General features: G+C 41.7%; 1 protein-coding gene across 1 annotated transcript in view; it reads right to left on the minus strand.

The window, feature by feature from the left end:
• fam20b (FAM20B glycosaminoglycan xylosylkinase) overlaps positions 1-7412 on the minus strand; it is a 324352-nt gene extending 316940 nt beyond the window's left edge. Inside the window, exon 1 of the mRNA XM_085982204.1 lies at positions 5426-7412. The gene's annotated coding sequence lies outside the window, so the exon portion shown is untranslated. The remainder of the gene's footprint in view (positions 1-5425) is intronic.
• Between the last annotated feature and the right edge of the window lie 2659 nt (positions 7413-10071).

Here is a 10071-nt window from a genome sequence, read left to right on the forward strand (position 1 = left end):
AAATTTGTGAGGACTTAAAAATTCATAATCTTCCATACATATTTCCCAAGGGCTTGAATGAAGTGGAGCCCTTTCCAGCTCAATAGCAACACATTTTGAAGAACAGATATCATTGCACAAGCAACTGGGTTAAAATGATACTTATTCCAGCTACAAAGTGATCATGAATTTGCACACTACACACAGAAAGAAGAATTGAAATTTAATTCCCACTTAAAATGAGGACTACTGCTTTAATAGCTTCTGTTAACATAACTTCAAGAATTGACGTGTCTCTCTTATTTTAGCAGTACAGGAAACTCTATTATCCGGCACCGGCGTGGTGCCGGTTTATCAAAAAGTCCAGATTACAGAGAAGTATAGTTAAAAGGTACGAGAGCTCCGTACACAGCAACAAATCCAGGCTTCCCTGTTGCTTAGCAACATGTGCAGGAACTCCGGCCACAGACCAAGCATCCCTGTTGCTTAGCAACAAGTGCAGGAACCCCACTTACAAAGCCACAGATCCAGGAACTTCCACTAATATGAAGTAAAACTTACCTGAACCTACTCCTGAATTTTGCCAGTTAACAGAGATTTCCGGTTATTTTAGGTGCTGGTAAATCGAGAGTTTCCTGTATCGAGCTGTGAGAGAAGCCGACCCTTTCTCATTCTTCAGAGACCTAGTTGAAAGGTGAAGTCCTATTTTGCAGGACACCACCAAGACTGTAACAAGCAACAGGAGTTAAGGTAAATCAAAAATATTCATGAGATGATGCCAAGCTTCAGTTTTAAAGGCTGATCTTTGTAGCAGGAAGGAGATACTGAGAGTGAGGTGAAGAGTTCCAAAGATATATTGCGGTCCTACGAAAACAACAGATCAGTCTTGCGACACATCTTGATCGCAACACTGAGAATGTGGGAAGGGGGTTGCAAGAAGGGCGTGTAGAGACATTTGCAGCTTTGGATGAATGAAAGGAAATCCAGATGAATACTGACCAGAGAGAGATACCAAATGGGTTGTGATTGTGACAGAGACTGGAAGCTAGAGGTGATGAGCTGTTTCTTGTCCTGGAATGCTAGGCAGGCATTTGACAACCCTGCACAGATGAAGAAGCAACGTGCAAGTCTTGAACTGACTTTAGTTCAGGGGAAAAGAAGTTAGGCACAAAAGAGGAAACCAAGCTTCTTAGAAGGACTTAGATATTCAGGTTGACACGGGAGGAGACTGTAAGGCTAAGAATATTGAGAGATGAAAGCTAAAGATGAAGCTAAAATTATAAAAAGGGGTTTGGGTATTGGGAGCATTTATATTGCAACTTTAGAATCTCAGAGCAGGTTCCACTACTTCACAGCAACAGCAAGGTTGCAGTACAATTCCAGAGTCAGGTCTTGAAGAGAAGTACTACGAGACCCAGAAGAAAGGTCTCACAGTGTTCATATTGACACCACAGAGTATAACTCCAGTGTCATATCAAATTGATTAAAAAAGTGCCAGATGTTCCACTGGACCTCCTGAGCAGGTTTTTAAATGACCTCGAGCGGAGTTAAATATTTAAGACGCTCTCAAAAGATTTAAAATTTAAGTAACGAGAATAGAGATCTGTACATGCCTGCAATGTGCAGAGCTCTGTACTGAGCAAGACACTGTGTTAGAGGCAAGCAGATAAGATACAGTCTGCTGGAATAGATACTGCAGCATCCAGTCATAGACTTGTACCTGCAATATAAATGTGCCCGTTCTACTTACAATATTCCTGACACACTTTTCTAAAACACCTTTCTACATGACCATGTTCTGCAAGTAAAATATACCCAAGAATTCTGTTAAATTCTGCAGGCGGTTAAGAAGGCAAATGGCATGTTGGCCTTCGTAGCGAGAGGGTTTGAGTACAAGAACAAGGATGTCTTGCTGCAGTTATACAGGGCCTTGGTGAGACCACATCTTGCGTATTGTGTGCAGTTTTGGTTGCCTTATCTGAGGAAGGATGTTCTAGCCATGGAAGGAGTTCAGCGAAGATTCACCAAGCTGATACCTGGGATGGCAGGAATGACGTATGAGGAGAGATTGTGTCGATTGGGCTTGTACTCGCTGGAGTTTAGAAGAATGAGAGGGGATCTCATTGAAACTTATAAAATTCTGACAGGACTGAACAGACTAGATGTAGGAAGGATGTTCCCGATGGTCGGGGAGTCCAGAACCAGGGGTCACAGTCTAAGGATAAGGGGTAGGCCATTTAGGACAGAAATGAGGAGGAATTTCTTCACCCAGAGAGTGGTGAACCTGTGGAATTCTCTACCACAGAAGGCAGTAGAGGCCAATACATTAAATATATTCAAGAAGGAGTTGGATATATTTCTTAAGGCTAAAGGGATCAAGGGGTATGGGGAGAAAGCAGGGACAGGGTACTGAATTTGGATGATCAGCCATGATCGCACTGAATGGCGGAGCAGGTTCGAGGGGCCGAATGGCCTACTCCTGCTCCTATCTTCTATGTTTCTATGTTTAAATGCTAGTGTTACGTTACCAATTTATTCATCAATTATCCTATGTGTTTATGTACTACAAGGCAAATAAAATCATGTTCAAAATACACCGAGATGAAATCTTTTCTGATCAGAATCTCATACCATCAACGTGTTAAAAAAAAACACCTTGGATGTACTCATCAAGCTCGAAGCAGCGGTACAGATGCAGGGCATCAAAACTTGCACACTAAAGTCAAAATCCTCTGCAGTGTTTGCAATCCAGCAGTTCGCCGAATAGTTAAGCAATGGAGGATCTGAATTCATAAAGTGGAAACAGAATGCCCATACTTAACATCCTTCCACTATATATTCAATTTGGAACAATCATGTGGTCAAATATCCTCAAAAACTAAGTAATTAGAGTCAAGAACATTGGAAAAATTAAGAAGCATTAATACGCCCCATTACGTGGCTCTCATCCGAGTTAGAAAGTTGTGGGTTCAAGTCTCACTCCAGAGACTTGAGCACGTAATCCAGGTTGATACTCCCAGTGCAGTACCGAGGAAGTGCTGCACTGTCGGAGGTGCCGTCTTTTGGATGAAACGTTAAACCGAGGCGCCGTCTGCCCTCTCAGGCAGACGTAAAAGATCCCGTGGCACTATTCGCAGAAGTGCAGGAGAATTTTCCCCAGTGCCCGGGCCAATATTTATCCCTCACCCAGCTCCAATAAACAGATGATCTGGTTATTATCAGATCGCTGTTTGTGGAACCTTGCTGTGCGTAAATTGCTTGCCACATTTCCTACAGTCCAACAGTGACTACACTTCAAAAGTACTTAATTGGCTGTAAAGCATTTTGGGACGTCTTGAGTTTGTGAACGGCACCATATAAATGCAAGTCTTTCGCTCATGAACTGCCTCTCACTTTCCCTTCAGAAGTGAATGGCTGCCATGAAACCCAAAAAGGAATCAAATTGGTAAATCCACAACTCTATCTTTGTCACACACGATTCATGCTTTTCTTATTTTACATTTAGATTTTATAGAAATTACATGAGTTCAATGCAATGTAGTCTAAATATAATTTTATAAAATGTTTACATTCCTGTCAATTAACTCTCATAATCGAGCAGAGCACAAACATTTTGGTAAACTTGCTTCCAGTAGAATCTCCATGATTTTGAAAAATAGTGTTGAAAAGCAAAATTGCAAGTGTAGGAAATCTGAAATAAAAACAAGAATACTGAAATACACAGATCCATCAGCAAGTGAGAGCAGACCAGTTAACGTTTCATGGGGTCTCCACCCAAAACTCTTCATTTTTTTCCCAGCGCAGGAGACCATTCAATTCAGTGTGCCTGCCCTTGTTCTTCGAAAGAGCTATCCGCTTAAGACCGATCCCCTGCCCTTTCCCCATCACCTTAATTCATATTTTTGATTACTTATTCGCTTCCCGCTTCCTTCTTATAAACTATTATGAATTCTGGTCAGCCTCTGTTTCTGTTTAAAAAAAACATTCCTAGCCTCTCCCATCTCTCTCTTGGTGATGATTTCAAGTTTACTGCATCGAGTCACCGATTCGCTGACCGCTAGAAGCCGTCTTTCCCTCATCTTTGCTCTGAGATACTTTTGGGCCTGCTGTGTATTCCCAGCATCGTTTTTTTTTTTTTGGGAGAGTTTGAGATTAATGTGTTGGATAGAGCGTCGCTTATGAAGAAGGCCTGCACTGTCTCATTATTAAAATGCAAAAGTAGAAGTTCATCAGACCTAACAGGAATGAAGTAAAATCAACTTCGTGCTGGATAAATTGCATCAGAGGTGTGGATGTAAAAAAAAATAATCCAAGTTTTTATACTAAATTTTTTTGACATTCACACCTAAGAAATTTAGTTAATATTCATCAGATTGGGAATAAGTTGCATACCAGTTTACCATTCTGATGGGGAATGACTGGATTCAGGATCTCTTTAACCTTGATCTCAGCTGGGCCATTGGGATGGGAGGGTGATGTTTGGAGGCTAGTCACTTCCCTGCAAGGATGGAAGTTCAGAAGATGAGTCACACTGGTCCATTTTCATAGCTCTTCCAGCAGTCGATAGCCATAATGTTGGCAGCTGTAACAGGTTTCAAGCTCACGCTGTCAACTCAGGAGTGCAGAGACTGGAAAATGTGTTCACCAACTGATGCCGCTTCTGCCTCCGGAGGTGGATGTTTAAGATTCTGCAACATTTTGAAGAACAAAATTTTCCGACGGTATCTTGGCAACCACAGGGATATGAGGAAAGAGCAGGGGAGTGGGACTAATTGAATTACTCTTCAAAAGAGCTGGTGCAGACTTCTGGGGCGAATGGCCTCCTGTGCTGTACTATTCTATCATTATGGTTCAACCTCCAACCAAAAGCAGATTCATCTCATTGCTGTTTGTAGTATTGTGCAAAGTGGGTGCCTCGCTTGCCTGCATGCCACTGCACTTCAGGGTAAATCATTATATGTGAAGCACGTTGAAATATTTTTGAGAGATGTGAAAAGGCACAATATAAATGGAAGTTTCTTTTTTAACTTACCAAAGCAAAAATTTCTGACTGCTCATTTCTCTGGAATTTTACTTGTTGCACATAGGACATCCTGCTAGCTGTATTTAACCGAGTGGCCTGGGCTGAATTTCAATGTAACCCATTGTACTGCCCAGTTCCTCAAAAGCCCCATCTTCCTATCTGAAGATATGGGACAACATGGAAAAACGTGACATGAACTGATGGGAAACTGTCTTTAAAGGGTAACAAAATTAAACCGTAAATATTGTAAAAATGATTGGAATGCATTGAAGGAAGTAAATTCCTGAGGTTTCATGTGTCACTGTCTCAACCTTCATGCTTACAGCTTATAATGTTAATCAAACGTAGGAAGTCAATTTTAATTCCAGACTTGTATACACTCCTTTGAATCTTAGAATGGTTGTAGTTTACAGTGTTACTAACCAAGAGCCCTTTCCACAGTCTGCTGGGAGGATGATTTCTGTGATCTGTCTCCTTAGCACATTTTTTGTGACGATCTGTGTGTGGTTGGGAATAATAAGGTTGTAATTTCAATCTCCGCGTTCAGTTGACATCCATAAACTACTTGAAGTGGATGGTTTATATTATCTAAACTTTTTTAATTTATAGCCTTATTGATCATTCTGAACCAGCTATATTTCTCTGTATAATGGTTCTTCTGTAGAGTAATGTGCTAAGTCATTGTATTTAAAAAAACAATACTTCAGAAATGGCTTTGATGCATGAATACCTCACTGGGTTTATTATTACATTTTAAATTCTCCTCATGGCTAAAAATGTGCAATTTGACCAAGCTTGCAGGTAATCAAAGTCAAGGATTTGTTCTGTGTGTTTATAAGAAAATGTAATAAATCTTGCAGTACTAGTAATGACAGCTTCATGGCTGACATCAGGTTTTGCCCCAAGTTCGGCCTGCAGCACTGTATCTGTCGCAGGGGATTTCAGGGTCATTTGAAGCTGCTAGTTTGCAGTTCTGAGCCAAAATAAAACTGTTTTTGCCAAATAAGCAATTATTCCGTGTTTGTGATTTGCACATTAATGTAAGTTAGCTTTATGGATGGGTGGTGATACCTCCAACTTGCAGAATGTCAGATACATGTCGTTGTCTTTTATAAATTGGAATGACCTGTTGCAATGTGAATTTTGTTGGAATTCTATAATAGGGCACCCAAAATTGCATTCAATATTCTAACTATGGCTTTGTTTATATTTATCATTGCTTGTTTACCCTTGTCCTCTATGCCCTTATTTATAAAACTTAAAATGCCGTTGGCCTTTTTTATGACTTTATCTGTCCTCGTATTTTCCGAAAATTAAGTATTTGAACCCGCAGGTGTCACTGTTCTTCCACACCCTTCAGTGTCATTCCATTGCATATACTGCCATTCCTTGTTTTTTCCTTCAAAAATGTGTTACCTCACACTTGTATCCACTTTAAATTGTATTGTCACTTGTCTGCTCATGCCACTAACCTGTCTTCCTGAAGGCTTTTATAGTTCTAGCCGTTTACCAAACCACCTACTACTGTGTAGTCAGCAAATTTTGAAATTGTGTTTCTTATCCCCAAACCTATATCCTCTATATATACACCGAGAACAAAAGTGGATGTTGCACTGACCCCTGGTGTAACCACTTCCAATCCTTCTCCAATCCAGGCAACACCCATTTAGCCTAACTCATCGTTTTCTGTGCATGCTGTTATACTTTCTCTTGTACCGTACGCCTGAATTTTACTAATCTCTTGAGACACCTGATTGAATACCTTCTGAAAATTCATAACTGTACCTATTGTGTTCCCTTTATCTAATGGCGATTTCATAAAGCATTACAGTTGTCAAACACGACTTCCCTTTAACAAATCCATATCAGATGTCCTTAATTAACCTATGCCTCTCTAAATGCTCACTAATTTGATATTGAATTATTGTATCCAAGTTATGCCTATGACTGACATTAGACTAACTGGCATAAAGTTACTTGTTTTATTTTTCTCCCGCCTTTCAACAAATGTGTTATATTGGTACAGATTGTATTCTTACAAACAAAAGTGATGCCACCCATTCACCCTAGACCACTCTGTCCTCGCAAACTATTGTCTTATCTCCAACCTCCCTTTCCTCACTAAAGTCCTTGAATGTGTTGCCTCCCACTTGTCTTCTCCATTGCAAAGACCACTGTGCCTTCTGAGGCTTGCCCTCTCCTGGTTCAAGACCGTGCTTAAAACCCATCCCTACCAAGCTTTTGTTAATCTCTTCTAATTTCTCTTTCTTTGGCTTGGCATCCTTTTTTTTTTTCCATGATACCTCTGTGAAGTACACTGGCCTGAAATTGCAGGGGGGAGCTGACATTATGGGGTCTTGAGTTGGGGGAGACTAGGGAATGGGGGTTTGGGGGAGGGGGAGAATTGGGGCTGGGGGGACAGAGAGGGAGACTGGGAGCTGGGGCGGGGGGAGAGATGGAGCGAATTGATTCCCCTTTTCCCCGCTCTCGCTTTCCCTACTTCGCCTGCTCTCCGGTGGCCTCCTGGTTCGTGGAACTTCTCACACAACAGCTGCTGGCACAAAACCACAAATAAAGGTTCTCGACTATAGGGGACCCAATCTTTGTATAAGGTAAATCCAGTAACATCTGTGGAAGTCACGTGGCCCGACATCACAAGGTCAGAACATCATGTGATCAAACCTCCAGGAAATGCCTCCAACCAGAGTTGGCAGCCCTACTCCACCAGTACGTCAGGAACTGACGAGCTAACAGCCTCCTATCCACTCCCCAGCACTTCAAACATTAGCAATTGCAGCATATGGAGGGGGTCCCAGACGGGGTTCTGCAGGACATTAATCCCCCCTCTCAACCACCCCCCCCCCCCCCGCTCAATTTGGCTCAAATCTGCCAGGGACTCTGGCCCTACAGCAGCCACTTTGGCCGGTGCAGGCTGCCAACATTGCAGACCCCAGGATCAGGACATCCCTCCCTCAATAGAAAAGGACCCTGGGATGGCAATGAATTGGGAAACCCAACGAATTGAAAATGAACTGAAATCACATACTGCTGGCAGGGCTTCAGAATTAGGCACAATCTGAGGTGAGGGCGAAAAAAAGGAATGTTGCAGGAGATGCAGCCAATCCCAGAATATTTGGCTTATCCGGTTTAATTAAAATACAGTGACCGTTTTGAAAATAAGGTCAACTGCAAATAAAGGACACCTGATGCAAGTCCTCTAGGTGCCCCTAATTTACAGGTTTCACTGTCCTACATTACCAGGGTGCTGTACTAAATTGAAGCAGTATCTTGTTTACTGCTTTTCCCATATAATCTAAGACAACTGTACTTTGAAAAGATACTCCAGGTAGGTTTTTTGTAACAAGTTTCAAAGCTAAAAATTGATGATGACTTTTTCACACTGGCGAAACTAAGAAAAGCACCTGCATGCTTACCTTCAGTGACTGGTGCACAAGGACACCCAGGTCTCGTTGCACTTCCCCTTTTCCCAATCTATTGCCGTTCAGATAATAATCTGCCTTCCTGTTTTTGCCACCAAAGTGGATAACCTTGCATTTATCCACATTATACTGCATCTGCCATACATCTGCCCAAATCGTACTGGAGTTTCTCTGCATCCTCCTCACAGCACACACGCCCACCCAGCTTTGTGTCATCTGCAAACTTGGAGCTATTACATCTAGTTCCCTCGTCTAGATCATTAATATATATTGTGAATAGCTGGGGTCCTAGCACCGATCCCTGCGGTACCCCACTAGTCACTGCCTTCCACTCGGAAAAAGACCCGTTTATTCCAACTCTTTGCTTCCTGTCTGCCAACCAGTTTTCTATCCAAGTCAGTATCTTACCCCCAATCCCATGTGCTTTAACTTTGCACGCTAGTCTCTTATGTGGGACCTTATCGAAAGCCTTCTGAAAGTCCAAATACACCACATCCACTGTTCTCCCTCATCTATTCTACCAGTTACATCCTCAAAAAATTCCAGTAGATTAGTCAAGCACGATTTACCTTTTGTAAATTCATGTTGACTTTGTCCGATCCTGTCACTGTTTTTCAAGTGCTCTGCTATTACATCTTTTATAATGGACTCTAGCATTTTCCCCACTACCGATGTCAGGCTTATCGGTCTATAATTCCCCGTTTTTTCTCTACCACCTTTTTTAAATAGTAAGGTTACATTAGCTACACTCCAATCCATGGGAACTGTTCCAGAGTCTATAGAATTTTGGAAGATGACCAGCAATGCATCTACTATTTCTAGGGCCACTTCCTTAAGTACCCTAGGATGTAGATTATCAGGCCCTGGGGATTTATCGGCCTTCAATCCCATCAATTTCCTTAACACCATTTCCCTACAAATACTGATTTCATTCAGTTCCTCCCTCTCATTAAACCCTATGTTCCCTGACATCTCTGGGAGGTTATTTCTGTCCTCCTTTGTGAAGACAGATCCAAAGTATGTATTTAATATTGGTCTGGCATGTCTTTGTTCCCCATTATAAATTCCCCTGATTCTGACTGCAAGGGACCTACACTTGACTTTACCAATCTTTTTCTCTTCACATATCTATAGAAGCTTTTACAGTCAGTTTTTATGTTCCCTGAAAGCTTACTCTCATATTCTATTTCCCCCCTCTTAATTAATCCCTTTGTCCTCCTTTGCTGAATCCTAAACTGCTCCCAATCCTCAGGTTTGCTTCTTTTTCTGGCCAATTTATATGTCCTCTCCTTGGATCTTATACTATCCCTAATTTCCCTTGTTAGCCAATGTTGAGTCGCCTTTTTTGTTTTATTTTTATGCCAAACAGGGATGAACAAATTCTGTAGTTCAGCCATACGATCTTTAAATGTTTGCCATTGCCTATTCACCATCAACCCTTTAAGTAACATTCCCCAATCCATCCTAGCCAACTCGCGCCTCATACCATCATAGTCTCTGAATCAACTACTTCACTCTCCATCTTAATGAAGAATTCTACCATATTATGATCGCTCCTCCCCAAGGGGCCTCGCACAAGATTGCTAATTAATCAACAGCAACCACTTAAACGCATACATGCAGTAATGC

Source organism: Somniosus microcephalus, chromosome 3 (genome assembly GCF_052327205.1).
Source record: "Somniosus microcephalus isolate GS21.2 chromosome 3, FLI_Smic_1.0, whole genome shotgun sequence".
Taxonomy (NCBI): domain Eukaryota; kingdom Metazoa; phylum Chordata; class Chondrichthyes; order Squaliformes; family Somniosidae; genus Somniosus; species Somniosus microcephalus.